We start from the raw sequence: 23222 nt of genomic DNA, 5'->3' as shown, positions 1-23222 counted from the left end.
TGTGGACAGAAGGTGACTCTGGGCAAGGGTGACTCTTGCTTGGTGTTAGAGAACGTTTTTGTGCCTTTATAGTGCGCCCACTTTTTTGTGAACCAATTTGATGGTTTGTGAGATGTGGATATCAAAGTGAAGATTGTTTTCAGTTTCAATACCAAGAAGCTTGGTGTGGTCAGAAGGGGAGATGGTAGTGCTGTTTTGAGAGGAGAGCTTTTGGTTTGTTAGGGGAAATAGTCATAGTTTTGTCTTATTGGGGTTTATGATGAGTTTGATACCGGAGATCCATTTTTCTACAGAGTTAAAGGTTTCCTGGGTAAGTTGCTGTAGAATGGTGGGAGATGAGGCAGTGCAGATCAGGGTTGAATCATCTGCATATTGAATACGTGTGCCATGCTTGGTAGAGCTATTCAGGTTGTTTGTGAAAATAGAAAAGAGAAGTGGGCCCAGTATAGAGCCTTTTGGTACTCCTATCAGTATCAATTGTAATGTTTTTTTACAACAGGACCAGTACCAATATCATTACCAAGACCAAAGTCAGAGCTCCAGAGGAGGACAATACTATTAGAGTCACCAGGAAGACTAGAACTACAATCCCTGAGATTCCAGAGGGCACAAGAGGAGTTTCAACAATCCCCAACCCCAGTCAGAGCCCCTCAGGATGATTAGAGAGCCAAGCAATGGACAGGAGTGAGGGAAATTAAATATCTGGGGGAGCTCAACTACACCACAGGACACAGAACAAGGGGGAGAAATCAGTCACACTATTAACTTACCCTGTTGTGTGGAATCGCTCCAAAAAAGAACTTACTAACATTGAGATTAGTGTGCTTTCAAAGGGATTAACTGTTGTTCCCCACTGCAGGTCTGACACAGCACAGGTTCTGGTTGATTTAAAATTCTGTGTCAGAAAATTGAATCTGAAAGTTCTGTACCATGGCAAATCTGATACCACTGAGAAAAACGTATTGAAGAAACAAAAAAAAGACCCAGTAGTTGCTGCCCTCCCTTACACCAAACATTAGCAGCCTTTGAGGTCAAATGTGAAATGTGAAATGGACATCAGGAAAGTACTGCAAAAACCAGCACAAAGAAAATTCTACAACCTTAACAAAAGTGAGAAAAAGCATTGTTAGAGCTAGGCAGAGTGAAGTCTCGACGGGTTATGAAGGCTGACGAGGGAGGGGGTATTGTTGTTACTGATACCAGCAGCTATAACCAAAGGATAGAAGAAATGTTGAGTGATGCTAACTATTATGAATCTTTAACTTTAGATGAGATTAAGGCATCATACAACAACTGGTACACAACCTTGACTGCACTTTATGATGATGGTTTGTTAACAGATAAAGGAAAGTTGTGTAAAATCTTACCATAACCATAGATGTCCTTCTCTTCCATGTTGCAGTATTGTACATGTGGGTCTACCTTTCTTCCTCTGTAGTTCGTCCGGCCAGGTTTCCAAAGATTCCAGTCCCTCTAGGTGTGTTGGATGACTGATGTGGCAGCAGGTATGTGGGCCATAAAAGTGGCATCTGCACACAGCAGCCTCAGAACATAGTAAAAGCCCCAGTCGGAGCTAGTCCTATAAGGGCATATCCTGTCCAGTATCACCCAGGAGAGCAAGTACAGTCTGACAAGAGGGGAAGGTTGGAGGGAGGGAATACTGCAACATGGAATGAAAGGACATCTGTGGTTATGGTAAGATTTTACACAACTTTCCTATGTCCTTCTATTCCAATGTTGCAGTATTCTATATGTGGGTGACTGCCAAAGCTCACTGAGGATTGGGAGGTGGCCTAGATGAAGTTTCCAAGAATCCATGTAGGATAGCCCTGGAAAACCCTGCTCTGGCTGTGGAGATATGGTCCAGTTTGTAGTGTTTGGTGAAGGTGTGAACTGAGAACCAAGTAGCTGCCTCCAGTATGGAGTTAGTCTAGCCCCTTAAAAAAGGCTCCAGAAGCGGCCATTGCTCTGGTGGAGTGGGCTTTGACATTGCAAGGTCTTTCCATGGTGTAGGTAGCAGAAAGAAATGGCCCTGGAGATCCAGGCTAAAATGGTCTGCTTGCTCACAGCTTTCCCCAAAAGACTCTGGGGTGGAAAGAGACAAACGGTCTGATTTCATAAAAGGTTTGGTTTTATGTAGATAAAACCTAAGTTGTCTGTGGATGTCTAGGGAATGAAGTGCTCTCTCACTAGCCCCCTGCTGGTTGGGGAAGAAGGTAGGCAGGTGGATGGCCTTGTTCAAGGATAAGTCATTCACTAATTTGGGAGTGAATGACAGGTTAGTCCTGACAGTTACCCTGTCCAGGTGGAAGACTAGAAATGGTGGTGTAGCCATAAGAGCTTGCAACTCTGAGACCCTTCTGGCAGAGGTTAGAGCTACCAGTAAAACAGTTTTCCACATGCAAAATGTTATGGGGGTTTTGTCTGCTGGCTCAAAGGGGGCTAGAGTGAGTTTTTTTAATACATAGTTAAGGTCTCAGGGAAGAGGAGATGGTTTCCTGGGTGGTCTCAAGTGTAGTACACCTATGAGGAACAGTTTAGCGGGAGTCTGAATGCAAGGGGTGGATCCAGAGGGAGGCAGGCAGAGATTGCAGACAAATGTGCCTTCAGAGAAGCGTAAGACAGCTCTGTCTGCATTAGTTCACACAGGTATGAGAGGAATATCACTTTCCAGAGGGTCCAACTGTCTTTTGTGACACCAAATAGAAAACCTTTTCCACTTCGAGAGATAGGATTTTCTTGTGTTGGGTTTCCTGGCCTCCTGCAGGACAGTGAGCATGTCCTCATTATATAGGTGTCTAAAGGGGATCAGAATCCTATCAGCCACTGAGTGAGGTGCAGGGATTGCTACTGTGGGTGTATCTGAGTCTCCTTGTGCTGTGTGAGCAGGTCCACTGAGGGGGGGGTAACTTGTGGTGATTGCCCCTGGACAAATGAAGGAGAAGGGGGAACCAGTGCTGTCTTGGCCAGTAGGGAGTCAACTGCAAGATTTTTGGTGAGTTCTGCTGAATTTTCAGCAGGACCCTTAGTATCAAAGGTAAGGGGGGAATGCATACAGGAATTTCCCCTTCCAGGTCATTGAGAAGTCATCTGCCGCCAGTGCCTTGGGGTTGTGTGTCCCGGTGCATTAACCAGGAAGTTGCCTTTTTATGAAGGAGACGAACAGGTTTATTTGTGGTATACCCCACCTGTGGACCATATTCAGGAAAACATCTCTTTGAAGCATCCATTCATGGTTGCTTGATATGGTTCTGCTCAGGTAATCTGCCTGAGAGTTGTGTAGGGACGGTATGTAGGCTGCCTGTAACGGGATCCCCTGTGAGGTAGCCAGTTCCCACACCTGCAGGGCTAGTCTGCATAGAAAGCATGACTTTGACCCTCCTTGTTTGTTGAGATACCACAGGACTGTGGTGTTGTCCATGAATATCTTTAGAGGGCCCTGCTCTAGGTAGGGTTGGAAGGCCTGTAGAGCAAGGAGGATCGCTCTCATTTCTCTGATGTTTATGTAGTCTAGTTTGTGTCTGTCTGTCCATAAACCTTGCACTTTTCTCTGTCTTAGAGTTGCTCCCCAGCCTAGATCTGAGGCATCTATGTGCATAGTCTGGGAGGGAGTGGGTATTTGTAGAGGGAGGCTTGGGTTCTGGGCCACCTGAGCCACCCACCATCTCAATTCCTGTTACAAACAGGGAAGGAGGGGGACCCTGAACTCTAGAGGATGGGAGTGCTGAGTCCACACTGACCAAAGATACCATTGTAGTTTCCTCATGTGCATTCTTGCTAGGGGCAACATAGGTATGGTGGCTGCCATGTAACCCAGAAGTCTCAGAAATTGTCTTGCCATCAATTCTGATGATTGAAGGGCAGTATGTAGGTGGTGTGTCAGGGACACCATCTTTTCTGCTGGAAGGAAGGCCTTCATAAGGTCTGTCCTGATTCTGCAACCCAGGAAGACAATGTCCTGTGTGGGCTTGAGGTGGGATTTTGGGAAGTTTATTAGAACTCCTAGAGACTGCAGGAGGAGCAGAAGGGCCTGAGTGTGAAGAAGAAGAGTCTTCTGGTCTTCTGCTTGAATTAGAAGGTCATCTAGACAGGGGAATATCTGGATCTCCTTTGTCCTGCAGTAAGTGATGGCTGGAGCCAGACATTTTGTAAATACCCTGGGAGCAGTAGAAAGCTCAAAGGGAAGGCACAGAGCTGAAAATGGGACGAGCCCTCCAGAAACCTGAGGTATTTCCTGAAAGTGGGCTTTATAGGTATGTGAAGGTAGGCATCCTTTATGTCCAGGGTTGCCATGAAACCCTGAGGAAGGATGAGGGGAAAGAGGGTGAGGAGGGTGAGCATCCTGAAGGTAGGAACTTTTAGGAAGGGGTTGAGGCATGAGAAGTCTAAAATCTGCCTCCATGGCCCTTCCTTTCTGGGTACCAAAAAGGGTCTGGAGTAGAATCCTTTTCTTTTTGATTTTGTAGGCAGTGGTTCTAAAGTGCTTTATATTAGCAGGGATTGCAGAACCCATCGAAGGAGGAGTAGTTGACTGGTGGGTGGTTGGGTATGCCCAGTCTTGTTGGGGGGGGGGTGATCCAGGACATGATGTAACCATTCTGTATGATGGACAGAACCCACTTGTCTGAGGTAATGAGTGACCATGCAGGGAGACAGTGAGAGAGACGGGCAGTCAAGGGAAGGGATGGGGGGTTGAAAGGTTGGCAGGCAGTCAGGCACTACCTGCTCTATCTGTTAAGGGAGGCCTTTGGCTGGAGGACAGAGAAGTTCTAGATGGAGGAGGCTGTCTTCTAGGGGGTCATCTAGACCTGGGGAGAGCTGTAGACCTGGAGGCTTTCCTGATGAATTGAGTCTTAGCCGGGTAGTTACTATGGAACTTTGAGATGGGCGAGACTAGGAGGTGTTTTAGGTCCTGCAATTCTTTTCCTTTTTGTTGCAGAGACTTAAACAGGTCAGCCACTTTTTCATGAAAAAGGGCAGAGTGATCCAAAGGCACATCAATAAGTTTGGCCCTGAAGTCATCGTGAAGAGGCTGACAGTGCAGACACAAGTATCTTCTTAGTGCAGAAGCTGATGCAGCTGACCTAGCCGAAGCTTCAGCTGCATCATAACTGCATCTTAAGGACTGTCTTTTTACCTGAGAGGTGAGGGCTACCAGGGAGGTCAAGGAAGCTTTGGCTGCAGAGTCAGGAATGTCAGCTAATTCCTTGGTGGCTTTGTCCAGTAGAGCTAAGGAATATTTGATCATTTGAGTTTGGTAGTTACTGGCTCTAAATGACAGGGTAGCGGAGGTGTAAATTTTCTTTCCCAACCTCTCCATAGTCTTGCTGTCCTTGTCAGCTGGGAGAATGGTAGTGGTAGGAAGAAGCATGGAAGCTCTATCAGTAGAGATAGAGATAACGGCTGGATCAGCAGGAGGGCACTTAATCAGAATTTTTTCTGTCTCAGGGACTTTGTAGAGTCTATCTACTCTCCGTGGGGCTGGAGGGTGGGAGTCTGGGTTGATGGAAGCAGAAGTAAAAGCATCCAGGCAGACCAGCTGAATAGGAGTAGCAGAAGGACTGGGGGGAGTCCATTTGTATCAGGTCATAAAACCTCTATTGTACTTCAGTCATATCTGAGGATTGCCACTTAAAGTGGTCTTTCATCTTATTGATCGTTTCCCCAAAGATTAAATTCTCCACAGGGGAGTCAGGTTCAACAGAGTCTTCCTCTGGAGATCCATATCCCAGGAGGGAAGAGATCTGAGAGGAGTAAAAGAGGGAATCCTCTGAGGAATCAGACAGTTCCTCCTCTTCTAGTTGTTCTACCCTCCTTTCAAAAATGAGAGGTCTAGAACTTAGGAAGGGAGGAACAGTGTTAGGGGTTTCTGAGGCAGTAGACCTAAGGGCCACAAAGGCATTAAACAAACTCTGGCTGAAGGCCTGCCAATTGGGCATGCTTTCAGTAGCAGGAGCTAGATGTTTTGCTTTCTGTTTTTTCTTTAGAGGCCTCGCTGATGCCCGGCTGGGAGAAGGCCTCGGGTCAGGCATAGGGATGGTGGTGGCGGAATCTGATGAGCCCAGAGTGAATGCTGGTTCCCCCGGCATCTAAAGTATATGCCAGTATATCATTTATGGATGTGGCATCCACTTGAGATTGTGTGGCTTCCTCAGAGGTACACACTTTACCCACACCAGCAGATGCTGAATCCTCACCTAAGCTGATGCCGGCCACAGACTGAAGAATGGCTGAAAGAGGCTCAGCTGAAGAAGAAGGCCGCAAGGTCTTGGCCCTCTTTTTGGGTGGTTCAGATTGAGCATCGGACATGGCCTCCATCCCTAACGCTATTTGTTTCAAGTGTTGATTTTCTAAGTACAAATGTAATGCCTGTAAACGGCGACGTAAGGTCTTAGGGACAAAAGATTGACAAAATGCACAGTTCTTGTGGTCATGTTCCTTACCTAAAAAAAAGAGACACTGCTTGTATGTGTGTCTTTGTGGGGATTCTGCCAAGCACACTTACACTTGTCCTTTCCAGATGACATGAACAGGCTATAAAAACTCACAGTAGGACTGAAAGGATCCCCAATGGGGTACTTAACTGAATTTTTCTTGATCTGATGTCCGCAAGAAGCACCTGGCGTACAACTGATGGCTGAAAAGTTCTGAGGGCTGGTGCATGCAGTTGTCACTTTTATGGCCCATGTACCTATTACCACGTCAGACATCCAATGCACCTAGAGGGACTGAAAATCTTTGGAAACCTGGATGGACAAACTGGAGAGGAAGAAAACCCACACATAGAATACTACAACATGGGAATAGAAGGACATTTTATTTGACTATCTACAGACACCTTCACCCAGCTTGCCTAAATTGTTTGGAATCCCTAAGCTACATAAAAATAGAGAAAATCCTCCTTACAGGCCAGTGGTTGCAATCCTGACCGATGCTGCTGCCATCTACCTGGATTTTTTTGTTACTACTTCTAACTGAGAAGAGCATTTCACACATAAGACTCTACTGATTTTTTTAAGGAAAATAAAAAGTATTACAATTGATGCTGATACATTTTATTAACAATAGATGTTGAATCATTATATACTGTACTTCCACATAATTATTGTATTGAAACAGTGATTGATTCATACAGGAAAAAAAAAACAATGGCACACCAGCACAGCATGAAATAACAGGTAAACTTTTAGATATGGTGCTTAGCTACAATTTTTTTTACATTTAATGGAAATTACTATAAACAAAAGACTGGTATAGCCATGGGGGCAGCTATGGTCTCTAGCCTACTCAGCATAGCCCTAGGCAAGTGAGAGGGGGATTATGTTTTTAGCAACAGAAAATACATGCAACATATCACAGTGTATATGCACTTTATTGATGACATCTTTATTGTGTGGAAAGGAAACAGTGTTAAATTAGATTACTAAAGACATGGACCTATGTAAAATGGACACAGATCTTTACAGAAAACCTACCAGAATAAACCTCCTGTTACATAATAAGAATCTGCATTCTACCAGGACAAATATAACATTATTAAGTTGCAGGGCTACAGGTTGGCCATGATCACCACGAAAAGGGAACCCATTCTTAAAAACCTAAATTATCTTGAAAATTACTTTTTGGTGAAGGGATATGAAAGCAATATGCTAAGAAGCATTCTGAAAACTATAATTGAACTAAAAAGTACAAATTCACCAGCACTTAACAGCCCTCATAGGAGGGTTTTAAAGAAACCTGTGGACAAAAAAATCTAAAGGCAGTTGTAGCTTGACTTTTACTGTTGACCAGTACTGCAACAATAATATTATTAGACAGAAATGGGCCATAATTACTGAAAGCTTGTATCTAATTGATATCCTTGGAGAAGCTCCTTCCTTTGTGTATAGGAAAGCCAGAAACATCAGGAGTTGGGTTGAAGGTAGGCACAGGCCATTGGATTTAAGCACCAATAAGTGTGGAGCCAACTGTGTCTTTTGTCAGCACATACAGGAGGGAGACATGTTTTTCTGCCGTTATTTAAAGAAACTGATTAAAACCAATGCAGGAGGTGAATTTAACTCAATGCAGGTGCTTTACAGGACAAGCTGCAATGACTGTGAAGCATTTTTTGTATGGGGAAAATGCTCAGCACACTTAGAAGATTTCTATCCGTCTTTGTGAAATTAGAGCTAGATGCAAGAACAATGCACTGGCTCAGCACCTACAGCTTCACGAAATGCACACTGGCTTTAAATTTCAGCTTATTGGTTGTGTGGATATTTTGGAAGTGGAAGGAGACATCTCTAAACTTTTAGACAAATGTGAACTACTGTGGCAGCTGAAACTGAGCTCTTTTAGAAAACTGGGGCTTAATTATTATTGCTCCATAAAAAGCATAATAGAACAGATAAAATTGCCTCAGTGTTTAAAAGACTACTAAAAGTCTGATATGGGACTGATTAATGCTGACATTATACGCTAATATTATACATGCTAATAGTGTTACAAACAAATATCAAACATTGTAAATATTTTACAATGAAAATAACTGACATTGGTACTGTTTTCTGATACTTTTACTTTTTAAACTAAGTGCTTTCTTAGTTAGATGCCACACTTGAACAGATCCCCACGGTCTTAATGCTTTATTTCAAACATTTTTCACTATTTATTCTAACATTTTTCACTGTATTTCCACCTTAGCAATTAGAGCTATGGTTTTCAGCCTAGTTAGGTGTTCACTTGTAGATTTATACACGTTCATTTATATTATATGTTTTTTACACACAGACCTGATGAAGTATTTATTTGGTATGAAAGCGATCTTTGTTAAAAGTGTTTCAGTTTTTAAGTTACTAATATTTATTCTGATAGATGTTTAGTTTAGATCTTTTTGTTAATTAGTCATTTTGTTAGTGAATTATTTTTTAATTAATAAAGTTTGGATTAGTATGTTAGCCTTAATAAGCTGTTCTTATATATTTTAATTTGTTTCTAGCATTTAAGTTTCAGTTCAAAGGTAGCACAGTCTCAGTTTACACTATGGTGTTAAGGGGTAAGGGGGACTTGGTTAAAGGAATGAGTTTAATGCTTTTATTGCTCTTAACAGAACCACCCTCTGTAACCACTCACTTGCTCTAAACAACCTGATTATATATAAATTAATGAATGTCTTTAATGCTTTTCATTATACTCAACTAGGATCACTTGTTTGTGTGGATCAATAAAGGATATTTCATTTTTAACTTAACTGTGGACTACCTACTACTTTATTATTTTGTAGTACGTATTTTAAATTTCGAATTTTATTAGTGAACTAGGTGCATAACATATTTGAAGGAGTGAACTTCACACCCTCCACACTGTGAAGTTTCTGCTTGTTTTGTTTTTGACCCAGTATAGTTTACATTCTGAGTTTTCTGAGACTTCAAGGGATACCGTTGATTTTTTTTTGCAGTTGTTCATTATCTACAACTCCTGAGTGTTGAGAGTGATAACCAGATGCTATTTTATCCCTTTTGCATATCCTCTAAATTGTAATACAAGACCCTTTCAGATGTTTCACCCCAACAATGATGGACAAGAGTATAGGAAATTTCAAAGCAGCTAAGCAAAATAATCATGGAGGTCATATCAGATTAATGAGAATCCAAAGTTTGCTCAAGGTTATTTTTAGTACCAAAAAGCATGAGGACCTTAAGGCCAATCTTGGACCTAAGTCAACTGAACCAAGCAGAAATCCTTCCAGGTGGTCCCAGCACTGGCCACACTGGGTTTTCTGAGGAAGGATTACTGGACGTGCTCGGTGAACCTGCAGTATGCTTACTATCATATCAAGATAGTCAAGCAGTCCAGGAGCTTTTTATGCTTCAAGTTGGTTGGCAGGGTTCCAGGTGTTCCTTTATTTAGATGACTATCTCATCATGGCCAACACAAGAGATTTATTGGTCCAAGCAAAAGACTTCTTACTGCATCTCTGCTCATCTTTAGGAATCACAGTGAACTTTGGAAAATCCAAAACAGAAAAAGTTCAGATCCTAGAATTTATAGGGTGCCATCTGCACACTACCACTCAGATAGCCAGACTACATCTGTTCAGACTCTTGTCTGTATATCTTCAAGATTTGCAGATGTCACATTATCAGAATCCTCTGGCTCAGCTGATTTTCTACTTATTAGGATCCATGGCATCAGCTACAAGTCTAAGTCTACATGCAAGGTTTTACATGCGGGTACTCCAGTGAACTCCCTCCATCCAGTGGTCCATGATGCATCAACCAATGAACCAGCATATCAGACTCACCAGTATTTGCAGGCAGCATACTTAATGGTGGCTAACTTCTCCTCTGACTTCCTTAGGCCACCACTTTGTGTTTCTACCACCAAGGGCCACTATGACTATGGACATCTCCCCTCGGGGTGAGGTGGGCATTTGAAGGGAGGATGGTCCAATGTACCTGGTCCTAGACAGAAGCAAACCTTGACATCAGTGTTCTAGTGATGCAGGCAGTCCTCCTTGCACTGTAGACCTTTCAGGATTTTTTTCACCATGGGCATGATTGCCATATAGTTTAACAATATGTCTATGGTTTGATATACAACAACAAAGTCAGAACCCATTCTTATCTGTCATGTCAGAAGCTATGAGGGCTTGACAGTGGGCATTGTCTTCACAGTGCTTTCATATGGCAGTGCACACTCTGGGGGAAGTCCATATTGTCAATGGCAGTTACTTTTGAGAGCAGCATTCTAGACTTCTGAATGTCCACATGATGTTCAACATTTAGATCACTGTTGCAGTAGCCCGAGATCCTGCCAATAATCATAAATGGGCATTTCATAGGAGAAGAGTCTTTCTATAGCTCATGCTAGGCACTGTAATGAACTCCCAGAATAGTCTATGTATATCAAGGGGATCAATGGCTTAGCTCTTAAAGTTACCAAATGCTGACAAATGATAAAAATGATTATCACAAATAGATTTTTAACAGTGTCAGAGACACAGTACAGATACAGGTATAGACATAAACATCATCAAAAACAGGAGAAGCATCAAATCATAAGCACCCTGGGGATGTTCAGAAAGGGTAGCACTTATACAGAGTGCTAATTAATACAAGCCTAATTTTACCTTGGTTTCCATAGTGGGAGTGCAGTTATAGTAGCTAGTTATGGATCTGAAAACATGTTTTTCATTTAAGATATATATATATATATATATATATATATATATATATATATATATATATATATATATATATAGCCACATTATGTGAAACTACATAATAAAAAAAGGTGGAATAAATAAATAAATAAAAGGCAAGCTCTTGATAATTAGTGCTTTGCATAATTGCTACACTTTCTGAATACCCCCAGTCATCTGAAAGTTCAAATAGTGAAATAGCCAAATGATGAAACAAGTAGCTAGAAATAAATGTTGGGTGTTAAGGACCTTCTATAGGTACCTAAGTATGAAAGTGGTTTGCAGGTCTCACCAGGAATCAAACATACAATTATCCCACTAGGTGCACATTAAACAGACAATGGCTGTGTTATACAGATTTCTATACTCATACATAGAAAACTTTTCCATTAGGACTGTGTCAAAATACTCCATGCCTGAAACCAAATCCAGATGAAGGATTACTGGAAAGAAAAATGGTGACCTGAGTTGCAGTCTGGCACAAGTTTGTTTCCTGGAAAAGCAAAGTTACCAAAGTGGTTACCCTCACTCAGTGTCCAAAAGACAGAACCGAATAAGCAGCTTGAGTGAGGTAATTCACTAATGCACAGCTGAAAGCAGGTGGTAATCCTGCAAGTCTGTTTGTAAGGGAAAATCCATAAACAGAAAGCAAAAAGAATTAGTTATAAACCATAGATTCCAGGAACAAATCATTGCATATAAGTAAATATTAGGTGCTTATTAAATCCTTAAGGCTGTCATGACTGGAGATGACATGACGAAAAATGGTAAAATAATGACTGGAGGTAGCATGAAGAAAGGAGGTAATATAATGGTTGGAAATAGCATGAACACACAGTTTTTTGAAGGAAGGAGTTAACATGAAGGCTGGAGATAACACTGTGAAAGGAGATAACATGAAGAAAGGAGATACCATGAAAACTGAAGATAGTGTGAAGAAAGGAGATAACATGAAGACAAGAAGTTGCATGAATAAAGGAAATAACATGATCGAATACAAGAAGAGGAAAGAAAATAAGATGAAGACTGACAGTAATATGAAGAAAGGAGGTACCATGAAGACTGGAGCTAAAACTGAGCAAAAGAAATAACATGAAGACTTGAACTAACATGAGGGAACAGGGTAGTATGATGAGTGGAGGTAACATGAAGGCTGGAGAAAACAGTAAAAGAAGAAAACTTCTTTATGCTGTTTTAACACGCCAAAAAGACAGGCTGCAATGCCCAAATTTCGGTAAGGACAATAACCAAACAATTAAGAAAAGTGATGGCAAAAATGACTATATGGCATTGCCAAGAAGACTATGAGAAAATCAAACAACTTAAAACAAATAGCTTTTAAATCACCTACATGCAAACAGAAAAAAAACCCGGGACATCCAACCACTGCCATCTTGATGGCCACCAGCTGCATATCTGAGAATGTGATCAGGAGCACAGGTGTCCCACAAAATGTGAGTGATATATTGAAAGCATAGCTAATGTGGCCATACACAGTGACTCAGAAGCACAGGTTGGTACTATCAAGACATAAAAGTTCAGTGGATATAATGTCTGTATCGCTGCTGCCAAAGATGGTCCAATATCTTTGGCTAGCCCTTGACTATTCCCATTGCTGGAGTGCAGTAGGATTTGACATCTGAGGCTTCATTCAGTACAAGCATGCAGGTTGGCTTGACGTGGCTTCACCCACTGTTGTACAAGCACTCGCTATGGCTGGTAGTCAAATGTAGCTGTAGTTAAGAAAATGGTAGAGACATTAGTGGCTGCAGGTGACCAGGATAGGCATTGTCTACACAGGCTTTTAGTGTATATGTTTATGCTGGTGCATGCCATTCAGTGCATGACTCCTTGCAGATAACACTGGGGCGCTATATTCCACTGCTACATGTCCTTGTGGTATTGGCACACTTCATGATAACACTGACAGTCATCATTTGGAGTCATTGGACTCCATCAATGGCATGTTGTAACACAACAAAGGACATGCCATGCCAATCTTGCAGGAGCTGGTACAGGCCTATAAGCTTCAGCATTGCCACTTGATAAGCTTGATGGGTGTAATTTTGGACATCTAGTGTACAACACAGGCATAGGGGTAAACCTGAGTGATAATGTACCCTCTGGGTAATCTACATGGTATGGGATCAATGCCAGGCACAGCAAACCCTCAGCATATTAACACACAGTTGTACAGCACTACTCCCATCATATTCTCACCTGTGTATTAAAAAAGCTCTTTAATTAGATATCATGCCCCCTCCCCCCATGGGAGAACAAACACAGAGGAACTATGGAGTTGTGGATGATTTGTATATATGCACAGTGGGGGTGGCAAAGACATTTTTTGTAACTATTGTATAGCATCCATACCCTCCTAACATGCTTGTACTAGATGTGTTCACCTACTGCTCTCATATGTGCGTCCTGGTACCTGAGCATATGCTGATGGTACTATTATATACAAAATATATTTTTAATGTTCTAATGGGGATGATGTCTGACATTACAGTTATTCGTGACATGCATGTAGGCACATGACCTGTATGGAATATATCATGATAAAAGTGCATCATTCTTATTTGTGTACTGTCTGCAGATGTAGCCCATCATGACAGAAATGTGTTTGCCAAGTTACCAACACCTCAGCATACTGGATATGCCTTCCTTCAACATGCTGTTGTCTCTCCTGTTGCATATTTTCCTTTGTACCTAAATTATCATTGTATAGGCCTTCATTCTCATCACATGGTTACGCTGGTAACAGTCTTACGTCCTATCATGTCTGCCTGTTATCATGGCATACAACATTGTGCATACACTTATTTTCCTCTAATGTGTATTGAAATGGATCCCCAGATATATTGAAACACCTGGCCATGACTTCAACAGAAACAGAATAATCCAGGTTCACTGATCATCCTTGTCTATTTGTGTACTTTGTTGTAAATTTCCACAGAAAGTAATGTATGCAGGCAAATAGGTGCCATTAGCCATGGCTCAACAGGATGACAGCAGTCACCTGCAAGACAGAATTCCACATACTGTGCATTTGTTATATTGTGTGACATTCATGCTGACTACATTGATTTAAAATGCAGATATACATACTTGCATACCAAATATCTCTGCAGGAAGCTCCGTCAGCTAAATGGTCTCAGAGGTTGCACTATCCATTAGTTATCCCTGCAGGATGTTACAACTGGCAAAGTGGTTTCAGAGGCTGCACTCTGTCCATATGGCTGCATTATGCACATTGCAAAAGATAAGTTGCTGATAACTGGAGAGTCTTGCCATCAGCTTCCACAAACAGATTTACTGAGCACTATCCTTTCCAGCAGATTTATCTGTCTGGATCTTCCTTGGGGTGTCCTTATGGCTACGTAATTGCACCCTGTAGAACCAAGTCCTTGTGGAATGCATGCTACCTCATAAAGTTGTTCTGAATCTAGTTGTTATTTGCATTCTGTTTATGGAAACATTATGTGGCTCCCTCCCTCATCATACATTACTGCTAGGAAATAGCTCACAACTCAAGAGGATGGAGGTGCTGCAGTCCTGAGTGTATCCTCCTTTAGAAGAGATGCTTAGAAAGTATGAACCTGTTGTTGGTTTGCCATCCATACCCTATTACAAAATTACTAGCTTACCAATTTCTTTTTAATGCAACATAGGCAATTTATTCTTCAAGGGCAGCAGGCACTGAATTTGTAGCTGAAACACTGAAATATAAAGTGTTTGCTAGCAGGAAGCTCTTCATTAGAGTGACTGTTAATGGTTGAATTTTCTGAAATGAGTACTTTTGTCATAATAGGTTCATACTTTTTGCTTCATTGCTTACTAGAAAAATATTCAAAACTACAATTTTAAAACACATTCTAACAAGTGGTGCTGTATTATACAAGGAATATAATGTAATACAGTCGGGAAGATGAATAAAAGAACACGTGCATGTATTGAAAGTCCTAAAAATGTGTGCAAGGGGCCTCTGGTTTGAAAACAGCCCAAAGGTGATGATGTACCACTGGTCACATGTATTTTCTCTGAATGTGGGTTTCAAGGGCAGAGAAGTTTACTGTTAGCGCTATTTTCATTGTGAGACTGTATTGATTTGTTTAGCAAATGGCTATAAGTCTGTGCTATAAAATTTGAAATTAAAGCTTTAAATTCAATCCAAATATCCATAATAATTGTAGAAGTAAAGAAGAAAATAGTGTGCAGACTGCCAGGTTTGAACAGAGTTTATGGTAACGGGAGAAATAACCAAGTAATGGGACACTGGAATGGCTGTGGGGTGGGGCTGCTGTGTGTTGTTGGGGGTCCATTACCTGGCCTAGGGCCCCATTTGACCATGATCTGGCTCTGAGAGAGATTACATATGTTAAGCAGTGAGCTGTTGAGAAGAAAGAAGTTGAGTAATAAGTTAATTCAGGAAGGAAAGTTCATGGGGAGAAGTAGGATATGTCTAGTAAGAAGAAATATGGGAGGGATAGTTTGTAAGACCAGTTGTAGGAGGAAGATTATAAGTTAAAGGAACAGATCATTTAATAGGTCACAAGTCTTCCACTATGACTTGAAATTGACAACATGCCTTCCTTCAGTAGTCATACTGATAAATTAAACAGGACAATGGTTTGCAACTTAGCATTATAGTACTCTGTTAAGAAATGTTTATCAAAGGAATCCATGTCTCTGCTATGTAAAACTATAATTTCATTAATCATAGATTATGACATATTATTCAATGACTGGCCATTAACATTCAAAAACGAGCACGCTGATTGGTCAGCCCAACCAATGTGCCCATTGTAAATCAAGCATATATCAATGGAAAACGGTCAGGTCACACGGACTTTCTTCCATTAATATATGTGATAAAAATTTTACTTGTCTTTCACGTTTGAAAAAAAATAAACTTACAAAACTGGAGACTTCAAACCAATGAGAGAGACAGGGCAGATAAAAATAAAAGGTAATCAGGTATGTTATGCAAAACTAGACATATGTACCTGATTGTCCTTTTGTCTATTCTGTCTCTCCCGAATGTTGAAAGTCTCCCGGTTTCTTTCTTTTTTTTAATTAAAAAAAGTGATGCATTTACTGGTTTATAACAAGTCCATATCAACTTTAAAACAAATGGTCCTCCTCTCCTCTTCTGCTGTAAAAGTTTGTTTAAATATTCCCTGAAGTCAGTGAAACAGCTGTATGTCCAGTAACCACTCCCCTGGCATAAAAAGTGTCAAAGACCGTACGCTTCCAGTAATCCCTACTTAGTGAGGTTGTTGAAGGTAAAGCCTTATTCGGATTACTTCTAACAAACAAACCCATTCTCAGTTTAAAACATGATAGTCCCAACGTTATGAAGTTTATTGGGTGCAAAATGAATACTGCTCCTTTCTGCTTCAGTCGACTGCCTCACAAATCCTTCATCTCTAGGGTTGTGGAGAAGTGGAAGTAAGACACTGGTAGTATCTTTTCTTTAGGTGTTGGGTTTACATTGGTAACCAGACAAGAGGATGGACAGGTTGCTTAAGGAGTGTGGCAGCATTTCTTGTTAATTCTTAATTTCTTTTTTCACCCAATGAACTCCATATCATTGGAACTATTTTGCTTGAGAGCTTCTACTGGAGAAGAGGAGCCAAGGACCATTGGTTTTAAAGTTGGTACGGACTTTTAATTAACAAAAAAAAAAAATCTATAGAGATCTTCCCTTCTCCATTGCTTCTTTTACACAACACTGATGTACTGCATAAGTGTGGGAACAGAAGTCCCATATGCATGCGCAGTATATCAGGAAAGTCCCTGGATACTGGGGGAACCACAGAAAACCACGGAAGAGCAGCATAGTACCCTTATTCAAGGATATCATTTAAGAAAAGTAACTCCCTGGGATTCAATAATGCCTACACTAACCGTACACCATTCTGAGTGAACAGACAACACAGACATAACTTACACCTTCTTTGAACTAATTTTAGTTTTCCTACTGATATTCTTGCAGCTTTAAATATTAACAGGGATTCATAAGGGTTACCACAAAGTGTAGACCACACATACACTTAGTGTAATCTTTCTGAGTGACTAGAAAGCACAAAAAATGTGATAAGAATGTTCTTGAATACATATTGTGTACACTTAGCATAAGCTTTATGAATAATGTCATTGTATAATAGCAATAAACCATGGCTGGGTGTGGTTAATGCTGGATTTACCCACTGATGGCTTTGTTTGGTTACTCAAGAACCACAACAGCCATGGGTAAATGCAACATTATCCACACCTAGCTGTGGGTTAATGTTTTTTTTTTATTTCTCCAAATCTTTTGGGTTTCTAATACCATGATGGGAGTGGACCCCACTCCTAAGTCAAAGTACAATTAAAGTTCATGAAATTAGTATAGTTTCACTCTTAGATGTCAGCCAGTAGTGCTCTTCGCAGCACCTGCAGTGTGCCCAGTAATGACGCCTTCTGCAATTCATATGGAGTTACGTGTACTGGTAGCATATCTAAATATGATTGTAGACTCTTCTTTATAAGACCCATCGCTCCTACTACTGTCTGGGTATCTTTCTTCCACATTACTCTCATTTCTGCCTGCAGATCCTGATATTTTATGACTTTGTGTCTCTCTGTACGCAGGATAAAGTAGTCACTGGGTGTGGCAATTTCAGTGATCAATGCTACTTTTGTCTTCTTTTCCTGGACCACTATATCTGGTTTTCTAGCATCTCTCTATTGCTATATTAGCTGACTCATGATGCAAAAGGAAAGCATTTTGTGAGTTAGCTTGCATCATTCTCCATTTCAGTTCTTGAATATCATTCTTATTGTACACATTATTGTTTGCTATATGATTTAGGTATTGAATTATCCCTTTTAGAATTAATTACAGTTTGTGCATGTTTATGTACAGGGTATATAAAAATGCTGCCTGTTTCCATATTAAACGTTTTCAGTTCTAACTGTTGCTGGGACACAGGGAAAAAATGTTTTCTCTTCTTTGTACTGTTTCATTATATCTTTAGAACAAATCCCAAATCTCTACTGTAGGTAGAGAAGTGTTGTTATCTATGAATTTTTAAACGTGCATTTTTAGACTACATGAATCTTATCTTAGAAACATTTTAACTATTTTATGCAATAGTTTGGATATAGACCTCTTCACCATAGGAGAGCTTCATAAGACCATCTTAGACACGTCTCTCTCTCACTCTCTTTCTGCACTCACTTGAACGGATGAAGCTGTCAAGTCCTATTATATCAGTGAATGAAAAGAAACAGTTTTATAAAGAGAAATTACAGATCATTGTTCCCATTTTTTCTTCCTAAAGGACTCTTGGGGCTTGGAAGTGTGTGTGTGTGTGTGTGTGTGTGTGTGTGTGTGTGTGTGTGTGTGTGTGTCACTTGAACCCTCCTACAGAAATGCTTATTGTGTATTTCTGTAGCTGTCAACAAATGTCTGTTAAGTTTAGATGTGATATCATAACTTTCAGCTTTCACTAAGTTGGCCAAGTCAACAGGTTAAGTTCATTGAGAAGGTGGCTGTTTGTCACAGTTATGGAACAGATCCAGTTTTTTGTGTGTGAATGTTTTACTTCAAACATTGAAAAGAAGCCTGTGCCAGTGTATATGTCCAAGTATAACATACGTCAAAATGTGACACAGTGGAGACTTGGCATGCTGCACTCTCCCTATGTGAAAGGACTAACAGTGGGGGCTGTATATGCAACAGTGTCCATATATGAACAGGCTGATAGGGGGACTGTATATACAGTAGTGTCTCCATGTGAATGGATTAACAGTGGGTGCTATATATACAGAAGTATACATATATGAATGGGCAGTCAGTGGAGGCCGTATATACGGCAGCATCCCTATGTGAAAAATCTTACACTGTGGGCTGTATATGCAACAGTATTCCTATGTGAAAGGGCTGATAGTGGGGCTGTATATACAGTAGTGCCCCTATTTGAATGGGCACCAGTCGGGGCTGTATATCAGCATCTTTCCTATGTGAATGGGTCAACAATGGGAGCTGTCTATTTAGCAGTGTCCCTATATGAATGGGCTGACAGTAGGGGCTGCATATACAGCAGTGTTCCTATGTGAACAGGCTGACAGTGAGGGCCATATATCCAACAGACTTCTTGTATGAATGCACTGACAGTGGGGACTGTATATGCAGAAGTGTCCATATATGAATGGACTGACAGTGGAGGTTGTATATGCATCAGTGTCCCTCTGTAACTGAGCTAACAATAGGGGCTGTATATGCAGCAGTGTCCATATATGAATCCACTGATAGTGGGGACTGTATATTTAGTAGGTTCTCTGTGTGAATGGACTGACAGTAGGAGCTGTATATATAGTGCAGTTCCTATGTTAATGGGCTGTGAGTAGGGACAGTATATGCAGCAGTCCCTATGTGAATGGGCTAACAATAGAGGCTGTATATGCAGCAGTCTCCCTATGTGAATGTGCTGACAATGGAGGCTGTACATGCAGCAGTGTCCCCATGTAAATGGACTGACAGTGGGGACTGTATATGCAAAGTGTCCATATATGAGTGGACTGACAGTGGGGGCTCTATATATATATATATATATATATATATATATATAGTAGGGTCCCTATGTGAATGGGCTGACAGTGGGGGCTGTATACGCAACAGTGTCCCTAAGTGAACAGGCTGTCAGTAGGATCTGTATATGCAGCAGTGTCCCTATGTGAATGGCTAATAATAGGGGCTGTATGTTTACCGGTGTCCCTATGTGAATGAACCGACAATGGGGGCTTTACATGCAGCAGTATCCCTATGTCAGTGAGCTGATAATGGGGGCTGTATATGCAATAATATATACAGCAATGTATATACAGCGATGTCCATATCTGAATGGGCTGAAAGTGGGGGCTGTATATGCAGGAATGTTTCTATATGACTGAGCTGACAATGGGGACTATATATGCAATAGTGTCCCTGGGTGAACAGGCTTAAATTGGTGGTTATATGTACAGCGGTGGTCCTACGTACATTGACTGATGTGTCTGTATGTCAGTAGGCTGACACTGAGGACTGGTTATGCAGCACTGTCCATCTGGAATGCAACATAACCAGTATCCCTCTGATACAGAGCAGGAAATGGGGACTAGTGATTCATCAGTGTTTCTGTCTGAAGGCCTGCCTCTGGGACTAGGAAGTTACCTGTGTCCCTATGTGATGGAGCTGACACTGGAAAATTGGCACTAGATAGTGTAGTTACATGAAGGGTGTGGTACTGGGGACAGATCACTCACCAGTGTCAATTGTCAAAGACACACTAGGAATTGGTTACCATCATAGGTTCATAGGTTCATACTAGGCTATCTGCCCAAGGGCATTTATAAGCCTAGCCCAGAGTTTGTGACCCCTTTAGTTTGAAGGATACTATGCCCATTATTTTGCTGTGCCTCTGTCAAGCAGTGACACTGAGGTAATCCCTGGGGTATACCTGCGATCTCCTAGCCATTGGTCAAGATTTCTCTTGAACAAAGCCAGCGAGGTTCTCTGCCTCACATGTACCGGGATTTTGTTCCACAGCATAGGGAGTCTCTGGGTGATGAATCTGTCCCTCCAGCACGTCCTATTCCTGTTGTCAACCAGCAACTCTATGTAAAGTTGTGACACAGAGTAATTTGTCTCTGACCACTATCCCTATGTAAAATGTCTGACACTTGAGTACCTTCATGAAGGGTCTGGCATTGGAGACTGGTCATTCACCAATGACCCTGTGTGAATGGTCATATACTGAGGACTAGGTACCCATCAGTGTCCATTTGTGCTGGCCTGACAGCCTTCCTGTAGGATACACGTGACAGGTGAGGTTTCTTTCAGGGAAACCTGGAAAGTGTCTGAGTAGGAGTACTGACACTGAGGAATTGAATACTTGTTATTATGCTGTATTAGCTGGTTGACAACAGGAAACGGTACACCCCCAACACTGGCACTGATTGAGGAACAGAATGGAAGCCATGGAATGCAACTACTTAAGAAGTTCTTGTCACAGTGGCTGTAATGCTGTTGTACAGACTTCAAAGGGTGCTCTTGCTACTCTTAGCAGCAGATCACAGCTGCAGAGGTAACTATTTGAAATATCAGGACCCACTTGAGTGAGTTCTGTAATGTGGACACTGAATTGCCAAAAATCCAAACTTGCCTATAATAAATTTGAGATTGCCATTTCTTGGAATATTCAGTTAACTCCAAGGTATTACAGTCTTGGAGTTAGTATACATAAGTTTGAGGAGGAGAGTGTGATGAAAGGAGATACTGCCAGCCCAGCTATCTGTAATTTTGTAAATAATTATATGTCATTTGTGAATATCAACATGATTTATATAAGATGCTTGTGTTATAACTGTATTAGAACTGTATGTTATGTGTATATCAAACTTGTTTGTACAGACGTGTGTTGAAAAGATATTTTATAAAGTGCTTGTACTTAAAATGTAACCACAGTATGCCTTACTGAAATAGAACAGAAATGTACATGCACTAATGTAACTGTTTAAATGTATATATTTTAACAGTGGAAATTGGAACACAGGAGGTTAACGTCAGTCCAGCAAAACTTCAGAAAAATAGCTGAAATTAAATTACTTTATAGGCTACTCAATAAAAAATATCTTTCAGTTTTCAATGCAGTAAGGAGACACAATATCTAAAACTAAGAAACTTTCTGTATTTTCTTAGTGTGAAATAATTACTAGTTTTGAAATATGAAGGGATGTGATTGTTTTATTACTTCCAGCATCTGTCAAAGATCTGAGATCTATGTTTTATCACAGGTAGATGCTAAATACTGCCAGCTTTCAGCAGTGGGGGTTTCACTTGGGATAGAGTCAGATGACAAGAAATGATGTCATTCTACAAGCTATCCCAGCAGTAATATTTGAGATATTAATTTAAAGTCTCTTAGTGAGACAGAGCATTCTGTATTCTGTCTTGGACCTGGCAACAATAAGAACCATTCACCACATCTGCTTTGTGCTTAAGTAAGTTAACTAGGGTATAGTAATTCTCTTAGATTCAAGCAGGAATATAGTGAAGCACAGTTTGGATGTTTTTCCTTATTTATTTGAGACTGTCCTGCAATGTTGTTTTAAATATTTCCTGTGATTTTGAACTATGATGCCACTGTGAATATATACTGAATATTTTCTTCCTCTTTTATTATTAAATATATTTAAACCTTTCATTGTGGCTGATCTTTGTGAGACATAATTAGGTTTTGAGAGTACTTGCACATTTATCTGGTGACACTATGGGCTGCTCCCAGTAGCCTTGCTCTTGGTCAAACTACCATTTGTATTAATAGTAACATTACACAGTAGGATTGGACATGCTTTGTTAAGGGCCTTAAAGTAGCAGATAAGGAGTTGACAGGTGGCAGTGATAACTACTTTATAGTCTGGGCAAAAAGGGGCATAGCTAGTAAACCTGTGCCAACATTTCCCAGCTGTGTGTGTGTGTGTGTGTGTGTGTGTATACAAATCAAACCTCAAAGAGTGTGTGTGTCAGCTACATGGGCAGGGACATGAAGCACTGGTTGGACAGAGAGGGTGCTGGAGGTCTTGGCTTTGCCACTCAGCTGAGATCTCAACTTTATAACTGTGCCAGTGGGGAGTCTTACTGGGGATTTGAAGAAAGAGGGAGAAACCAGCCTCGGACTGACTGTGGTCTCTGTGTGCTCTTAAGGGAAATTGCACTTGATGCAGAAAGTTGCATCTGGAAATACTGTGTGTACCTCGTCATCCTCCCAGTGTACATCCCCCACTGTTGCCAGTGGTGAGGATTGAGGCTCCTTGATTATTGGTCCAGTGGTGGGTCATCATATTTGTTGGTTGGCAGTGGGTGGATATCCACATAGTGGGACTCAGTGGTGTGGATATTGAACTCCTGTAGCCTGTAAACAGTGGTCACTAAAAAAGGTGTTTGTACTCTCAAGCAACCACATGGTGAGCATTCAGAGTTTCTTAACACAATAGTTTTATTTATTTT

Source organism: Protopterus annectens, chromosome 16.part0 (assembly GCF_019279795.1).
Source record: "Protopterus annectens isolate FY-2018-M chromosome 16.part0, PAN1.0, whole genome shotgun sequence".
Taxonomy (NCBI): Eukaryota; Metazoa; Chordata; order Ceratodontiformes; family Protopteridae; genus Protopterus; species Protopterus annectens.
The sequence above is the reverse complement of the archived record's forward strand: the minus strand, read 5'-3'. Positions refer to the sequence as shown.